Source organism: Rhinoraja longicauda, chromosome 1 (genome assembly GCF_053455715.1).
Source record: "Rhinoraja longicauda isolate Sanriku21f chromosome 1, sRhiLon1.1, whole genome shotgun sequence".
NCBI classification, from domain to species: domain Eukaryota; kingdom Metazoa; phylum Chordata; class Chondrichthyes; order Rajiformes; family Arhynchobatidae; genus Rhinoraja; species Rhinoraja longicauda.
In genome coordinates, this window is record NC_135953.1 from 85,874,048 (window position 1) to 85,893,432 (window position 19,385).

Here is a 19,385-nt window from a genome sequence, read left to right on the forward strand (position 1 = left end):
ATCTTCTCCTGAAGCTACCAAACAATTCACCTTCTGGGATAAGTAGAAATAAGCAGGAACTGCTAGTTGCACCAGATCCTAATAATTAATTTTATTTCAGTTTTTTAGTATCAGTTATAGAGTCTTAGAGTTATACGCCGTGGAAACAGGCCTTTTGGCCCAACTTGCCCATACCGGCCAACATGTCCCACCTGCCTGCATTTAGTCCATATCCCTCCAAACCTGTCCTTTTCATGTACCTGTCCAACTGTTTCTTAAACGTTGGGATAGTTCCAGCCTCAACTACCTCCTCTGGCAGCTCGTTCCATACACCCACCACCCTTTGTGTCAAAGAGTTACCCCTCAGATTCCTATTAAATCTTTTCCTCTTCACCTTAAACCTATGTCCTCTGGTCCTTGATTTTCATCTACTCTGGGCAGGAGACTGTGCATCTAACCAATCTATTCCTCTCATGATTTTATACACCTCTATAAGATCACCCATCATCCTCCCGCTCTCCCAGGAATAGTCCCAGCCTACTCAACCTCTCCCTATAGCTCAGACCCTCTAGTCCTCTAGAATCTTCTCTGCACCTTTTCCAGCTTGACAACATCTTTCCTATAACATGGTGCTCAGAACTGAACACAATACTCTAAATGTGGCCTCTCCAACGTCTTATACAACTACAACATGACCTCTTAACTTGTATACTCAATACTCTGACTGATGAAGGCCAATGTGCCAAAAGCCTTTTTGACCACCCTATCTACCTGCGACTCCACCTTCAAGGAACCATGCACCTGTACTCCTAGATCTCTCTGTTCTTCAACACTCCCCAGAGCCCTACCATTCACTGTGTAGGTCCTGCCTATGTAACACCTCACATTTATCTGTATTAAATTCCATTAACCATTCCTCAGCCCACTTGGCCAATCGATCAAGATCCTGCTGCAATTTTCACAACCATCTTCACTATCTGCAAAACCACCCACTTTTGTATCATCAGTTTTAGAGATAGGTCGCAGAAGCAGCCCCTTCGCACACAGGTCACGGGGAGAACGTACAAACTCCGTACAGGCAGCACCTGTAGTCAGGATCGAACCCGGGTCTCTGGCGCTTAAGGCAGCAACTCTACCACTGCACCACCGTGCCTCCATTTTCTGGCTGGCAGGAACATTTTTTCATCATTAGATATTCTCAGTGACTAACAAAATTTGGATAGCATGTTGCACAGAAACGAGTAATTCAATCTAATTGGGCTACACAAGGACTTACACTTTACACTGAAGAAGGGTCTCGACCCGAAACGTCACCCATTCCTTCTCTCCAGAGATGCTGCCTGTCCCGCCGAGTTACTGAGCATTTTGTGTCCACCTACACTTTACATAAACTTTGTTTGACCTTTTTTAACTCATAATACTAGAATAACTTGCTACTTCTTTCTTCTTCATGTGTATTCTAGTTTCCCCTCAAATGGTTCTAAGCTCTGCATTTCGACTAGACCTTCAAATATAACGTTTTTCATACGAACCACTCTTTAAAGAGGGATTATATTTCTTTGTGACCATACCCTTTTATCTTTTGGAATATCTTTATCACAGCCCCCCTTTCACGATAGATTGATTCTTCAAGTTCCGGTGTTATCTGTGCTAGTGCTTCTTTGAATCTTCCCCAGTGCTTAGTGTGCAGATAGTAGAACTGGAGCTAATGCTTTTAGACTCAGTGAGATTAATGTTAGTATAAGGCCAGTTCCATCGCAACATCATCCATGTGGTATAAGAAAATAACTGCAGATGCTGGTACAAATCGAAGGTATTTATTCACAAAATGCTGGAGTAACTCAGCAGGTCAGGCAGCATCTCAGGAGAGAAGGAATGGGTGACGTTTCGGGTCGAGACCCTTCTTCAGACCCTTCTTCATCCATGTGGTCCGTCTTTAGCCGAGGTTGATTGAAAGCTGAAACTTCTTTTTGAAACTGCGGAACAAAGTGCAACAAAACAGCCAGCATTTCTCAGGGCAGCTTTGTCCTGCAAATCACGGCTCTTGCTGTGTACACCGCAGCCCAGTGGAGGTCGCATTCCCTGCACTGACTCTCGTTCCCAAAGGGAAAACCCACATCAGGTGTTTGTATATCCTTGTAACATGACCCACCTACTTCTCAGGCCAGTGCGTGCACACTCACAGTAACAAACCTCCAATGGTTTACTGGCATAGATGTACCTGGCATCACGTAAACAGAACACAAACACAAATTGGTAGCTATGGTGTAAATTAGTTTACGCGAAGAGTTGGGTAGCACGCTGAATTAGCACCAGGCCCTAAACCTCCGGCGAATACAGTGGTAGGGGAGTACCATCGTACAATCTACCCACCACATTTGGAGGGATTCTTGTACAGGGAGATCAACAAGACAACCCAGGAAGACAGAGCTCGAATACAGTGCCTGTTTCGAGAGTCTGGTGTCAGATGCGGTGGTCTAAGACCAAAGGAGCTAATTGAGCGTCGCTGAGATCCCAATACTGGAGATGTTTTCCTGGGAGAAGACAATGACTATTCTTCTAGTGAATTTGGAGATTTTCCAGAGACAATGTTGGTGATATCTTTCTTGTGCGTTGAGGTGCAGCTCTTTGTAGAGATCACTGCTGACTGGTAGACCCTGGGTTTTGCGCCAGGTCTTGGTTCTCAATCTTGAAACACCTTTCGCTTCAGCTGACCAAAGGCTACACTAAGGAAATGGTGAATTTCATCCTCTCTGCAAGGAGAGCTAAGTATTGATATTTGATAAGTGGTCCACGTTTACCATGGACTTGCCATTGTCGAAGGACAGTGATATACAGGAGGACCAGAATGTGGAGAAGTTTTGTTAACGTGGATATTTTACGCTTGGGAGTCCTCTTATTTGCTTCTGTAAACAGTTGATGTTGGCCCGGAGCTTGGCTCCAAACATGTGCAAATGCAAGCTGGTCTAGACATTGCAGGTTGAGGCTGAGGATTGCGTGACTGGGTTCCGGAGTGCAGTCACCGTAGGTTGAACAGTTTTCCATTAGTTCTAAAGATTAGCTCCACTCCCATGGGAAACTGTTGAACATAAGGAGCAGCACAGTGGCAAGAGAGATTGAAAACAGTAACACGCTAACAATGTAGCCGTTTTCTACCGGATTGGCCTTGGTGTAAACCCACAGGTTAGGATCATGAAGCAATCGTGAAGCAAGCATAAGATGAATTTCAGTGGGCAATTAAAAAAGAGAGGGCTTCACAGTTTCTCTAGTTGGTGAGGTTGGTGCTGCTCCCTGCACACCTCTTCCAGTTGTTACGGTGAAGATCACGTCTCTGCTGTAAAAGGCTGGGACTGTTCATTGGTGTCGTGGTACACCAGTCATTGAAAGTAGGCATGCAGGTGCAGCAGGTAGTGAAGAAAGCCAATGGTATGTTGGCATTCATAGCGAGGGGATTTGATTATAGGAGCAGGGAGGTTCTGCTGCAGTTGTACAGGGCATTGGTGAGACCACACCTGGAGTATTGCGTACAGTTTTGGTCTCCTAATCTGAGGACAGACATTCTTGCCATAGAGGGAGTACAGAGAAGGTTCACCAGATTGATTCCTGGGATGGCAGGACTTTCATATGAGGAAAGACTGGATAGACTCGGCTTGTACTCGCTGGAATTTAGAAGATTGAGGGGGGATCTTATAGAAACTTACAAAATTCTTAAGGGGTTGGACAGGCTAGATGCAGGGAGATTGTTCCCGATGTTGGGGAAGTCCAGAACAAGGGGTCACAGTTTAAGGATAAGGGGGAAGTCTTTTAGGACCGAGATGAGAACGTTTTTTTTCACACAGAGAGTGGTGAATCTGTGGAATTCTCTGCCACAGAAGGTGGTTGAGGCCAGTTCATTGGCTATATTTAAGAGGGAGTTAGATGTGGCCCTTGTGGCTAAAGGGATCAGGGGGTATGGAGAGAAGGCAGGTACGGGATACTGAGTTGGATGATCAGCCATGATCATATTGAATGGCGGTGCAGGCTCGAAGGGCCGAATGGCCTACTCCTGCACCTATTTTCTATGTTTCTATGTTTCTATCCCCTGTGACAGTGCCATAAACTGGCTCCCTGTAGTGGGTGATGAAGACAAATGTAATTGCCCAGCTCACTCGCTGGAACGATGTCTTGAATACATTTCGACAAAGAGTATCAATTCTAGTTGGAGCAATGAGAATTGAAATAGCAGGGCAATGATGCCCAGAAAACAAAGATTTACTAGTTCACAGAGAAGACTCCTTCCCAGCCTGGGTGTTCCAGTATCTTACACCTAACTTTATTTTGTAGGACAAGCAATTCTCATCCCAACACTCACAAATGCTTTGTGACCACCTGACAATACAGCACTAAACAGAGGGGAGTGAATGTACTGTGATTACATTCAGAACCCCCTAGGGTCTGATGGATTGGGCAAAGAAAAGCACACAATATTGTCACCCAACTGCAGGAATGGACATTCCATGCACTATCACTGTTTAGACTAAATTCCTTAACAGAATACTTTTATTGAACCTTCACGTCTGGTGGTGAATCACTAAAAAACATACAATGACAATCAAAGGGAAAGCATGGATATGAAGAGTACAATATGGAGAACTCCGCCAGTCTGCCTTGGTTTCCGAGGTTATGGATTCATGCTCTGCCTCAGAACAGTACTTAGAAAGAAAGACACAAAATGCTGGAGTAACTCAGTGGGTCAGGCAGCATCTCTGGAGAACATGGACAGGTAACGTTTCAGGTGGAGTCCCTTCTTCAGACTCAGACTCGAGTCTTGGCCCGAAACATCATCCATGTTCTCCAGAGATGCTGCTGAGTTACTCCAGCATTTTGTACCCTTCCTTGGTAAACCACCATCTACGAGTTCCTCGTTTCTACTTCTTAGAAATAAATATTTTACTGCGGACTTCCCAAATATCTTAAAGTACTTTTGAATCAATAAAGTACTCATAAAGTGTAGTCACTGTTATGATGTAGGAAATGTGGTAGATAATTTTGCACAGCTAGGTTCTACAAACATGAATCGGATCATAATCCGATAATATGTTTTAATATTATTGATGGAATGATAAATACTGGTCACTGACTTTCCAGCTGCTCCATGAGCAGCTGATATGGATATTATCTTTCACATCCTCTACAGAGAGCAGATTGGACCTCATTTAGAGTCCCATCAAAAGACTGCAGGTCTGGCAGTGCAGCAGTCTCTCTGATCTGTATAGGTCTGTCAGGTAGATCTTGGAGCTTAAGCTGACAAGTTTATTATCAAAATATTGGCATGAAAGCATGTTCCCATGTTGGAGATGCCACATTCACATCTGTAAATAATCTGCCACAACCATTAGTCATACAGCATGGAAACTGGCCCTTTGGTCCAACTTGCCCTCACCGGCCAACGTGTCTCGTCTACACTCTTCCCACATGCCTGCATTTGGCCCATATCCCTCTAAACCTGCCCGATCCATGTATCTGTCTATTCATGGGAGAGGTAATATTTGAATGTTATCCTGGTTAACTTTACTACTCGACTAACTTCAATGAAGATCATCTGTCTTTTTATCCCAGGAATGGAGACAGGTGAAGAAAGGCTATTTATTGGCAGCATTCAAAGGACAGGCTACAATAATTAACTTCATTGAAGATTATTTGGTACTTATCCGAGTGATATAGGCAGGAGCTGGAAAGGGTGACATTCAAAGTACAGGTTGTCATGCCAACAGCTGGGGAAGTAAAGGCCAAGTCAGTCCAAATGACTGAGGAATAGTTTACCAGCTAGATATAAAACCAACAAAATGAAAGCCTAGAGGAACTGGGTGGGTCAGACAGCTGAGGGAAATGGATAGTAAACGTCTCTGGTGGAGACCGTTCATCTGAAAGAATGCAAGTGGAGATAGCCAGTATAGCGAGGTGGATCTAGGTAAGGAAGGGTGGATCGGTGCATGGAGTCAGATGGGGGCAGAGGGGTGGAGATAGTGACACAGGCTCGGACATGACAGGGGGATAGAATCTGATGGAAAGGTGGATTGAGGGAACAAATAAGGGAAGTGGGTCGGGCAGATGGGAACAGTGAGGAGAGGGGACCCGATGGGCGAAGTGTGTGGGTGTGGGGCACATGGAGTGGGTGGGGAAGCAGCTGGGTGAGAGGGGGCAGGGCGTTTGTGGGGATTAAGACCATGTACCTGGGTAAGTAAGGAGGAAGAGATCGAGAGGCAGGTTACCTGAAATGAGATAATTCAATACTCAGGCCATCGGGTCAAACACTGTCGAGGCAGAGTATCAGGTGCTGTTCCTCTAGCTACCTTGGCAGTGGAAGGGGCTGAGGACTGATAGGTTGGTGTGGGAATGAGGAGGCGAATTGCAATGACTAGCCAACGGGAGCTGCGGGCGGCTTTGGGTGGCTGGACGGAGACCAGGTACTCGGCAAAGCAGTCCCGTAGACTGTATTTGGCCTCACTGATGTAGAGGAGGTGCAAGTGAATCTCTCTGTCTTAATTGGAAAGGCTGATTGGGTGTCTGGATGGTGGTGAGTGATAGGATGTGTGGACAGGTATTGCACCTCCTACCCTTGCAAGGGGGTAGTGCCTGGGGAGGAAGGGGTGTAGGTGGAGAGAGGAAGGGGTGTAGGTGGAGAGAGGAATGGGTGTAGGAGGAGAGAGGGTAGGTGGAGAGAGGAAGGGGGGTAGGTGAAGGGAGGAAGGGGGGTAGGTGGAGAGAGGAAGGGGGGTAGGTGGAGAGAGGAAGGGGGTAGTTGGAGAGAGGTAGGGGTATAGGTGGAGAGAGGAAGGGGTATAGGTGGAGAGAGGAAGGGGGGTAGGTGGAGAGAGGAAGGGGTGTAGGTGGAGAGAGGAAGGGGGCGGGATGGATGGATCATCAAGAACCGCAGCGGTAGAGTTGCTGCTTTACAGCGAATGCAGCGCCGGAGACTCAGGTTCGATCCTGACTACGGGTGCTGCACTGTAAGGAGTTTGTACGTTCTCCCCGTGACCTGCGTGGGTTTTCTCCGAGATCTTCGGTTTCCTCCCACACTCCAAAGACGTACAGGTATGTAGGTTAATTGGCTGGGTAAATGTAAAAATTGTCCCTAGTGGGTGTAGGATAGTGTTAATGTACGGGGATCACTGGGCGGCACGGACTTGGAGGGCCGAAAAGGCCTGTTTCCGGCTGTATATATATGATATGATATGATATGATAACAGATGCAGCAGAGGTGTAGAATGTGAGAGAAGGGGATGGTACCCTTACAAGAGACTGGATGGGAAGGGATGTAATCTCGGTAGCCGTGGATGCCAATAGGTCTGTAGTAAATGTCAATGGATAGTTGGTGTCCTGAGATGGAGACGGAAAGATCAGGAGATGGTAGAGAAGTATCAGAGATGGTGCAAGTGAATACAAGGGCAGGGTGGAAGTTAGTGATGAAGCTGATGAAAATGACGTGTTCTCCATTGGTGCAGGAGGCAGCCCCGATACAGTTGTCCTTGTAGTAGAGACGGTGATGCCACAGTAGGCTTGTAACAACAACTATTCATTACGGCCAATGACAAGATGAGCATAGCTGGGCCCCATGCGAGTGTCCATGGTTATGCCATTGATTTGTAGAAAGTGGGAGGAATCCAAAGAGGTTGTTTTAGACAAGTGGATGTTCGGCAAGTTGGAAAAAAAGCATTAGTACCGGAAAACTGGTTGGATCTACGGTCTAGAAACAAATGGAGAGACCCAAGGCCTTTCTGGTAGGGAATGGAATTATATCTCCTTATGTGGTCCCATCTTCCTTGTCCATTAGATTCCACCATCTGCAGCCCCTTCTAACCTCCACCAATCATGTGCCAGCCTCTGTTACTGTCTCCGCCCCTCTCTCTCCTACCTGACTTCATCCAATCCACCCCTCCTCACCTGGATCCATTTATCACTTGTCAGCTCATGCCCCACACCCTCACCTCTTTCTACTGGCCCCTCTTTCACTTCAGTTGAAAGAGTTTCGACCCAAAATATTGGCTGTCCATTCCCCTCCTTAGATGCGACATGACTCACTGAGTTTCTCCAGCAGTTTGTTTTTTGCTTCCATTTCTAGCATCTGCAGTCTCTTGTGCCTCCAAAAATGCAAACCTGTGCTGCTTTCAAGTGGCCAACGTGAGATGGGAATACTGAAGGACACGAGGCAGGGACAGTAATTGGTTAAACAATGACCCGGGGATCCAAGTTCACATCTCACCATGACGGCTGTGAGATTTAACAAATTAGTCATTGGGCAATTGGTGACTACAAACCATTGGATTGTCATTAAAAAAACCATCTGGTTCCTAATATCCTTTGGGAGAGGAAATCTGCTGAGAAGTCTGGTTTGTATTAGTTCAGACTCCTAAATGGAAAAGCAAATCACACAGGAATAATACGTGCAGTGTCATCCAAATCTCCACATACCCCCCCAAAAATCACCGAAATTGCCATTTTGCACAAGGATAGAAAGAATTGTCAGAAAGAAATAATGAAGTTTTTGGGAAATACATGAATGTACAAAAATACATGTATTTCTTTAAACAGAGAAAGGAAAACAATTTCTGAAATGCAGCACAACTTGCATATAGTACCACATTTTGCCCCTTCTTTCCTGACTTGTATCAAGTGTAGCTCCTCAAAAGAAACAAAATGAGGCTGGATTATACCTTGTAAATGGCAAGAAATGCAAGTGCAGATGAAAAGATGCCTTTACACAAGGGTCAAATGCTATTAGGGCAACCATCAACATCCAGGTGAGGACCTAACAAACCAGCAACAAGTGCCTGCCAGGCAAAAGCAGGGATAGGGTGTCATCTGGGCACGCTGATGTGGAAAAGGTCAGTACATTAATCATCAGCTTGCCTTATAGTTGCTGACAGAGACTAAAACACATACACATTTACTTTTGGGATTTGGAAAAAAAAGCTCAATCTCGATAGGCGGCAAGAGGAATGTTCTCATCAGAGTTTAGTTTAGTTTAAAGACACAGCATGAAAACAAGCACTTCGGCCACCGAGTCTGCGCCGACCAGCGATCCCTGCACATGGACACTATTCTACACACACACGGGACAATTTACAATTATACCAAGCCAATTTACCTACACACCTGTGCGTCTTTAGAGTGTGGGAGGAAACCGGAGCCTCCCAGAGAAAACCCACGCAGGTCACAGGGAGAACGTACAAACTCCATACAGACAGCTCCCGTAGTCAGGAGTGAACCCAGGTCTCTGGCGCTGCAAGGCAGCAACTCTACCGCTGCGCCCAGCTGAGCGTGAAATGTTAATTTAAAAAATAGTAATGCTCACATTAGCCAATGCTTCACAGCTAATTCCTGACTATCTTTAACATACCGCAAATTGTGAAAGGAGTTACAATTGGATTGGCCCAGGATCACACAAAGTACTCAGCTACAGTGGACAGACAGCACATTCAAATGAAAATCCTACAGTGCTTTACTCTTGTCAAAATACACTACCCATCCCACACAGATCATTATGTCCACACACAATTACTTGATGAAAATGATTGTTTTTGTTGAAATTCAGCTGCTGTTCAATCACAACTGCTGCGTTACTGTTTATAAATATTAAAGGGGAAGGACGGGAAAGACCATTTCAAAGTATCTGGAATTTCAGTCTAAAATTTATCTTGATTTCATTCTCACATTGCTTGTACATTTTCATTGTATTGATGACAATATATTGCAATGTCCATATTCAAAGGGCAAAGTAAATGTATCATATTTTTTCAGGATAGCAATGCCCATTTTCCTCAAAAGGACACAAGGTGCTGGAGTAACTCAGTGGGTCAGGCAGCATCTCTGGAGAACATGGATAGGTGATGTTTTGGCTCAGGACCCTTCTTCAAACCAGGGAAGGGTCCCAACCCGAAATGTCATCGATCCATATTCTCCAAAGATGCTGACTCACCTGCTGAGTTACTCCAGCACTTTGTGCCCCATTTTCCTCAATAACTTCTGCCTTCCAGTTTCTTAGTCTGAAGTTCAGTCCCAGCCATTGATAGTTCTGAAATACATCCTGTAAACTTCATCAGAATTTAGAAACAGACAGGAGACACAAAGGACTGCAGATGCTGGAATCTGGAGCAACTAACAATCTTCTGGAGGAATCAAAGGGTTGACAATCAGGACTGGTTCAGATCCTGATGCACAATTCCATACCAAAACATCAACCATTCCACAGATACTACTCGATCCGCTGAGTTCCACCAGCAGGTAAATTGTTGCTTTAAAAACAGCTCAATGTTAAGTGAACAATTTCATCATAAATTTATTTGGTCAATTTACAGACCAAAAAAACAAGTAAACCAAGGCAAATGTCACTAAGTATGCTTTCCTTTCAACCGTCACATCAATGCTATGTAAGTGAAAATGATCATTTAATTTCTGCTGGTTCCGGTATCTTCCATTAGTACCAATTAGAGCTTGCACGTCATGGTAGAAATCAGCAGTTGGCTGGAGACAGGTATGGTGCTGTAACTATATCCCAGGTACTGGTGACATCATGAGCCTCTGGGATTAAGTGCCTTCTTTACAGAAACAAATGGAAGCTGAATCAACATATGATTGAATTCCATGTGATGGTGTAAACAACATGTTTCCAAAACAACTCAATTTGAAAAGAACCATCTTTACCCCCACCCAGTACGATATGAACAATACAGCAACAACCCAGGTTTATTTTACAGCCAGTGCTAAGTTAGCTGATCTCAAGGGACTTTTCCCCTTTTGGTGAAACCAAGCAACACACCAACTGAAACAGGCTCACAATATTAATAGGAGGAAAATCCATTGTTACTTTGATGAAGTTTGTTTCTGTGAATGCTAGAGTCAGGGCTGTTTGCGTTCCCATCCAGGACATCTTTGTCATTATTCTGAATGGGGACATTGGTGCTTAGGAAATCGGAAAAGAACAGGAAAATTTGGGTTATGGGGGACACCGAGGGCAGGATGAATGAAGAAGAGTCAGAGTTACAAATTTGAATGTGACCACAAAGCAGTAAACACCAACAGAGGCTCCATCTCCTGAAACCTTTCAATAAAGCAGGGCTTATCTATTATCCTTAATGGTGAGATCAATACCGAGAGGGCACAATTGGGGTAAGTAGGATATTTTGGAGTGGAATGTTTTCTTAATTCAAAGAGTGATATGGGTCCAGAAATCACTGCCTTAAGAGATGGCAGAAGCCATTGGTGCAGGTATAATAAATACTTGCTGTAACCAACACAAGATATGGTGCAAAAGCTGGGATGTGGGAAAGCCCTTATCAGTTTACATGGGAAGAATGGCCTCTTTCCACCCCATGATTTTCTAGAATTCTATTTACACACCTTATTAATGGCATTTAAGATGAGTCAGATACTACAGGCATGTATACAAAGTATTCTGAACAATTTCATGTAAATCAGAAATGTTGTCTTTTTAGAAGTAATAATATAAACCCTGTGATATTTTAACACAAACAGATGTTCCAATAATCTCTGTATGCCTGAAATTTAAACCTTCAAGGTTGCCTCTTTACTTTGTACTTTTTTTTCACACCTCACTTTCCAATCACATGATGGAAAGACTCAGAGCCCTTGAGTGCCCAGCCCTTTCAAGTGCTGACAGGACAGTCTAACATAGCCGGCATGAAAGCCAGTATTTGAACAAAAATTATCTTTGATCAATATGTGGGTAGTTTCTAAACTTACCTTTCTATTGTGGATAAATGAGCTGATTTCAGTCCTGAGGCAAGGTGGTAATATTAATGTTCCAAAGGAGATTCAGCCATGGTGTGTGCTCTGGAGACTTGTATATAGCTTTACAAGCACTTCAATGCTGGAGGCTGAGTGACAGGAGCAGTTCTTCAGAGAGGTTCCTCAAAGAATATCTGTTGCAACAGATAACGCTCACGAAGCCGCCAGTTAAGGCTCTGCGGGTAACACTAGGAACCACTGCAGGCAGACATCTGTCATTGATAACAGTTTTAGAAAGGAGCACTGAAAGGAATACTGCCGTGGTAAAGAAAGCACTCGTAATTAAAATGAAAGCCGCAGAGAATGGCAGAGCTGCAATGTGAGACTTCTCCAGCCGTCCCTATGACAGGTCCCTCCTCCTACATCAGGTAATCATGGAGGCAAGCACGTCTGATAGGCTGTGAGCTCCCTGGCTATATTTGCATTACAATCAACCTGAAGCCCTCTGGTGCTTGAAAAACATGTTCAAGTAACCAGTGGTGAGACGGTACTCGTGGAATAAAGCACCATGGATACTCTGTTTACTCAATATTGCTTATCTATCAGAGCTTTTCTTGAGGTCTATGAAGACGAGTTAATAAGGGATAATGGGTAAATGTCTAAATGTAAGTAAATGTTTAAGTGAATGTCTGTACCAAATGTAACCTCCGGAAATGTCGGATGGGCTTGTTTAAGAATATGTTTTGTGAATGATATTTATTATTTGAATAAAGTATTTTTTGATATAAAAAAAAAAAAAAAATGAAGACGAGATAGATTTTAAAAGCTGAAGTAAAGATGCTTATCAGTGAACTGCCGAGCACCAAACAGAAAAGCTCCCAATTTCAGCACATTGTAAAGAAAAGCAGCCGTGCTGATGATCAGCTTTCATGCTCCTCATAATTGATAGTTTTCATCTTTAGACTTTAGAGATACAGCGTGGAAACAGGCCTCTGCGGTCCATCGCATCCGCGCTGACCAACGATCACCTTAGCACCATCCTACACTCTAGGGACAGTGTGTAATTTTACTGAAGCCAATCAATTTACAAACCTGTACATCTTTGTAATGTGGGAGGAAACTGGAACACCCAGGGAAAACCCACACAAGGCAATAATATTGTTGCCTTGAAGGTCCAGCAGCAATTGGAATTTCTGAAATCCACTTAGAAGAAATTCATGTGCTAAAGTGGTGGTACTTACAATGCAGTGATTGTTTCTGGGCAATATCTTGAGGGGAAAATAAACTCTAATATGTCATGAAGACGTAAGTAACTTTCATATATATTCAAGAAATTAAAATGGCAGTTGATTAAAATGGAAGCATAAATGAAAAACAGGAATTCCCACTCACTGCTGTTCATACTTAACTGAAACTGAGTTTAAGGAGAATGGCTTGGAGAATGTCCCTTAAACAGGTTGTTTCCATATGAAGAAAGGTGGATTAATATGGAAAGTTGGATTACAGACGGAAATGTGGCAGAAGATACGCTCTGGAAAGTTCAAGCCAATTCCAGCACAGATATTCAGGGACAATTGGCGTTTTAATCAGTAACTTTCATGATTCATGTTGGTGGTTGTTAGATGGTTGATGTCTTCCATTACCTTTCTCAACTGGTCATTCCTCACGCAAAACAATGAGTGATTTTGTTATTGAACTGCTGAGAGCATCTTACCCAAGCCTGATCCTGTTACAACATACACGCACTCATCTGAGGTTTCAACAATGGGAAGCCTGGTTGAATTTTGCTGTTTTTCCAAGTCAAAGGCAGCATTTTCACATCTAGACATCCTTTAATACAGCACAGGGCACCATCTGGAATGGGGTCATGCTGGCTTGTGCAGATCAATCCGTTTCTTCATCATGCTTTTGCCAAGAGAGCACTTACTCTAAAGTCATACAAAATGGAAACATGCCATTTGCCCCAACTCATTCTTGTCAATCAGGTTGTAGAACTGCTGGGCTGATTTACCTGCTCATATATCTCTCTAAACTTTTCCTATCCATGTACCTGTCTAAATGTCTTTTAAACGTTGCATTTGTACCCACCTCTATAGCTTATTCTGGCAGCTAGCTCCTCATATACATCACCCTCTGTGAAGAAATTGCCCCTCAGGACTCATTTAAATTCTTCTCCTCACCTTAAACCTATGCCCTCGAGTTCTTGACTCCTCTACCCTGAGAAAAAGACTGACCATTCACATTATCCATGCCTCTCATGATTTTGCCTGTAATGTCTGTAATGTCACCCCCTCAGTCTCCAATGTTCCAGGGAGAAAAAGTCCCAGCCTATTCAGTCTCTCCTTATAACTTAAGCCCTGGAGTCCTTGTAACATCCTGGTGATATGAGATAGTTAACAGGGAAAAAAAGTTTACTTTATTTTAAGCAGGTAAAAATTACCTCATCATGTAAAAAAACATTTTTTGCCTCAGCTCATTGTACCGCAAAAGCCATGTTGTTGATAAAAAACTCAGCAAAAAAAATGTCGGCTACTACACAAGAAAATTGAAAAGACCAAGTCTAGTCAGCATGAAGGATTTTGTTGAAACTAGCAAAAATAGTGAAATGCCGTTACGATAGGAAGCTAAGAAGGTTAGATGAATAAACATCTACAATAAAATACTCCAAGAAAATTCTAGATGGCTACAGAATTAAACTTAGAATAGCAAACATGTACCAAGAGAATATTTTTTTTACAGCCACTTCCTTACATCCACTGGAAGGCGGCAGTTATGCCACACACTAATTCAGGTTACATTAATGAGGGATTATTTGATCTACACAGTGAAAAAAACAAAACAAAAAAGAGACATTCCTCTGAAGCAACAATGGCAATGTGAGAGCAGGGCACGCTGAGTTTCTCTTCCAATCTGGCTGTGGTTTAGGCTCCTTGGTATTTGATTCCAGCTAAGTGCCACTTTTCTTTCCAAACTGTTCTATTACTTATTTGCAATAACAATCTAAACAGCACTAGCTTTTTATTGGTAACAGGTTATTATTAGACAACTGCATTCACTCCATTCAGTACACAGTTTTCAACAGTGGGCCTTGCTCCACTGTGAATTCAATGACACTTTATTGCTTCAGATAACCTGCACTGCCTTTCAATGTGCTGCATAATTAGCCTGTATCTGGAATTTGGCCCAAGCTAATTGTGTTGAGGCTCTGAAAGTATTTTATTTGGATAAATTAACAGAAACTTTTCTTTACCTTCACTGACGTCTAAAATTGGCCTTGTCTTGGTAAACAACCACTCGTGTGTGCTTGCACATATTATATCTTCGCAGGCAGCCGAGTTAGCTGATTTCTAGCTATGGAAATGCTAGTGGTAGCACTGACCTCAGTGCTTACGATTTCTGCCTCTCAGGTAAAGTTAAAGTTAAAATCACACAGTGACAATAGCAAGAGAGAGGCCTTTTCATCATGCACTAAAAAGATAACAGATGCTAATCTCAAACATGGTTAAGAAGCCAAGAAACAATCTGGTACTTCCTTTCCCCCATTAAAGTGTTCTTTTGAATTAATATACAAAAGCCTCCTCCTTCCAATGACTTACTCTATAAAACCAGAGATATTTTTAGCTATTAAACTTCAAAATATTGCTTTTCCTGAATTGCAAATGAAGAAATTCTCAATGACTTTGTAACTCCTTCTAAAATTGTCACCCACATGCATAACTTGTATGTCCACATTCTGAACCAAGTGTCTATATACAGACATAATGAACAAGATTCTTAATCATGCGTGGAATGTTGCATCAATATTCATTGACACATCCAGTATTCTAAGCTGCAGACACTTAAAGAACAGCAGTGTTTGCACCACAAGATAATTAATTCAAAGCTCTTTTGAGGCAGCTATGGAAGAGGTTATATAAACACAGCTTCTTTACTAGTTCTTGATAATTTGTAATTTTGGCTCCATTGGTACAACGTTTGTGGTTGAATGTGAAAATCCTATCGTTTCATTGGGCCAATCTGGAAATGGGTAATAAGATGCAATCTTACCCATCTCAACTCATGTACTTGCCAGGGGCTTTTGTTATTGAAAGAAACCACCTGGAGTTATGCCATTATCCCACGCAAAAAGAGATCAAGGGATCCAAATCACCCAGTGTTTGACTGGTAACCCCAAAGCCAAACTTTGGAAAGCAGAGTGGGTATACCAAAGACAATCATACCTCACCCACCAGTGTTGGTGTTGTGCCTCTGCTAATCACACTAGATGTTTATGTCAGCTGTGGCACTGTCGCCCACGGCTGAATATTGTGGACACGCATTCCATTCCACATTCTTATGCACAAAGGTTTGGGTGGACATTCCTGCATGGTGCTGAGGGATTGATGGATTATTGAAGGAAGTTTATAACCAAAGTCCACATACATATTCGTCCTCAGATAGCTGTAGGGCTAGCACAAGTGACGATAGGTGGACTAGTGAAGATAACTCAGTCGGAATAACTCAATAGGTCAGACAGCATCTCTGGAGAACATGGATAGGGGACTAGGGGACATTTTGAGTCGCGACTTTTCTTCAGACTGATTGTATTAGAGGGGGGTAGGAAAAAAACTGCAGATGCTGGTTCAAATCAAAGGTAGACACAAAATGCTGGAGTAACTTAGCGGGTCAGGCAGCATCTTGGGAGAGAAAGAATGGGTGACGTTTCGGGTCAAGACCCTTCTTCAGACTGATCATCAGTTATCTTATCATCAGTTCAGTGCTCATTATCAGCCTGGCTCATCTATACAACACCTCGCTCTGACAAGCTCACTGCAAAAACTGGACTGTTTCTATATCGCAGAAGCCACCTTTCAGTGAAGCTGACCATCGATGATAAAATTCACCATCACCTTCACTGCAGTAACATAGCCACTGGTTGACTAAAGAAAAGGATGTTTGAAGATCAAGGCTTCTTGAAGGCCCTTCGACCCTCTCTGTGTCAAACATGATGCCAAGACCATCTCTTATCTATCTGGACAAAACCCATATCCTTCCATTCCCTGCATATCTATGTGCCTATCCAAAAATCTCTTAAATGCCACTATCGTATCTACCCCAACCACCGCCCTGGCAGTGCATTCCAGGCCCTCACCACCCGCGATGTAAAAAAGTAGTCCCGCATATCTATATACTAAAACTCTCGTTTGTTATCTTGTTTGTGACTGAACTTCAGCCAAAACGGTACACAATAGTGCGACAATTTTAGGCCCACCTTACTCACCATTGTCATTTGTCATAATTGTGATAATGCAAGTAGTTTTATTGGAATTGGTGTTATAGTTTTAAAGTTATTCACATTTTAAAGTTTAAAAGGAGGGGAGGGGGAGGGGAGGAGGGAGGGGGGAGTGGGGGAGAAGGGAGAGGGGAGGGGGGGTTGAGGAGAGAGGGGAGGGGGGGGAGGACAGGGTGCTGCACCAATGCAGGAGAGGTTTGGGCCCAACGGGTCGGGTCCACTTTGTCTAGTCATCTTTAAATTTTGTTCCTCTCACCTCAAAACTATGCCCTCTGGTATTTGATTTTTCCATCTTGGGAACACAATTCTGACTGTCTACCCTATCTATGCCTCTCGTAAATTTATGTAGTTCTATCATGTCTTCTTGCAACCTGCAGTGTTCCAAAGAAAACAATCCAAGTCTGTCCAATCTCTCCCTGTAGCTAATCCCTCTAATCCAAGCATCATTCTGATAAACCTTCTCTGCACTCTTTCCAAAGCCTCCATATTCTTCCTGTAATGGGGCGACCAGAACTGCATGCAATACTCCAAATACGGCCGAACCAAAGTCCTGTAAAACTTCCTGACTCTGATACTCAATGTCCTGATCTATGAAAGCAAACATACCATATGCCTTCTTTACCACTCTATCTACTCCTGTTACCACTTGCAGGGAGCTATGGACTTAGACCCCAAGACCTCTCCAGCACTTTGTGTTTTATTCAAGATCCCAACATCTGCAGTTCCTTGTCATAAGGTCATAAATGATAGGAGCAGAATTAGGCCATTCGGCCCATCAATGTTTACTCCGCCATTCAATCATGGCTGATTTATCGCTCCCTCCTAACCCCATTCTCCTGCCTTCTACTCATAACCCCTGACACCCGTACTAATCAAGAATCTATCTATCTCTACCTTAAAAATATCCATTGACTTGGCCTCCACGTGATAAATAATTCCAGATTCACCACCCTCTGACTAAAGAAATTCCTCCTCATCTCCTTCCTAAAAGAACGTCCTTTAATTCTGAGGCTGACCTCTAGTCCTGGACTCCCCCTAGTGGAAACATCCTCTCCACATCCAGAGATGTGCTCCAGAGATACTACCAATGTTGTCTCTGAAATAAATCTCCAAAACTGTCTGAACACGAAGTTTACCACCATTCATGTCCTCTCTAAAGCCAACATCTCCTGCACACTGATTACACTCAATTAGTTCCACTAGGCAGCATTGACTCTGACCAGCTCCCTGTTTCAGCAAGGTTGCCTCTCATCCTAATCTCCAGAGGGGACATGAATGGAATCACTCTGAAATTAAACTGTGTGTGGTAATCTAGTTGCAGTCTCCCCAAGTCTTTCTGTCCTGGTTTATACCCTTCAGATTATGCACAAAACATTGGGTATTTTTAAAATGGAATTTGACAGATTCTTGATTAGTACGGATCAAGAGTGTTTTATTGTCATATGTCCCAGATAGAACACTGAAATTCTTACTTGCTGCAACACGACAGAATATGTAAACAGAGTACACTGTAAACAATATGATTAGCGACAGAAAAAAATGTTCAGTGTGTATATCCACACATCCTCACAAGTACATACAGACATATATATATATATATATATATATATATATATATATATGTACACATACACCCATAATCAAAAAAACAAATAATAGTAATGTAATAATAATAATAATAATAATAATAATAATAATAATAATAATAATAATAATAATAATAATCTATTGAAGTTCAGAGCTTATTTGAGGTTGTCGGGTTTAATAGCCTGGCAGCTGCAGGGAAAAAGCTGTTCCTGAACCTGGACATCACGGTTTTCAGGCTCCTGTACCTTCTTCCCGATGGCAGGGGTGAAATGAGTGTGTGGCCAGGATGGTGTGGGTCTCTGATGATACTGGCTGCCTTTTTGAGGCAGCATCTCTGATAAATCCCTTCGATGGTGCAGAGGTTAGAGTCGGTGATCGACTGGACAGTGTTCACAACTTTTTGCAGTCTTTTCCACTCCTGGACGTTTGAGTTGCCGAACCAGGCCATGATGCAACCAATCAATGTGGTCTCTACTGTACACCTGTAGAATTCAAGAGAATCCTCTTTGACATACCGGATTATGGGGAGAAGCAGCAGCAGAATGGGGTTGAAAAGGAAGGATAGATCAGTCATGATTGAATGGCGGAGTACACTCATTGGGACAAGTGGCTTAATTCTGCTCCTGACTTCATGAATTGACTTTATCAATGATCAATGATCATGGAGAAACATAGAGAAACATATAAAATTCTTAAGGGATTGGACAGGAAAAATGTTCCCAATGTTGTAGGAGTTCAGAACCAGGGATCACAGTTTAAGAATAAGGGGTAGGCCATTTAGGACTGAGATGAGGAAAAACGTTTTCACCCAGAGAGTTGT

General features: G+C 43.1%; 2 protein-coding genes across 5 annotated transcripts in view; one reads left to right on the top strand and one right to left on the bottom strand.

Annotated features, from left to right (window-relative positions):
* The window catches only part of LOC144594813 (coiled-coil domain-containing protein 158-like), a 510,587-nt gene that overhangs the window by 91,591 nt on the left and 399,611 nt on the right, over nucleotides 1-19,385 (top strand). The window lies entirely within an intron of this gene.
* shroom3 (shroom family member 3) overlaps nucleotides 1-19,385 on the bottom strand; it is a 367,834-nt gene that overhangs the window by 73,440 nt on the left and 275,009 nt on the right. The window contains exon 1 of one of the 4 annotated variants that reach the window (XM_078401664.1): nucleotides 11,722-12,059. The exons of the other annotated variants lie outside the window; for them this stretch is intronic. The gene's annotated coding sequence lies outside the window, so the exon portion shown is untranslated. Of the gene's footprint in view, nucleotides 1-11,721; nucleotides 12,060-19,385 lie in introns of those variants that run through there. 4 annotated transcript variants of the gene reach the window in all.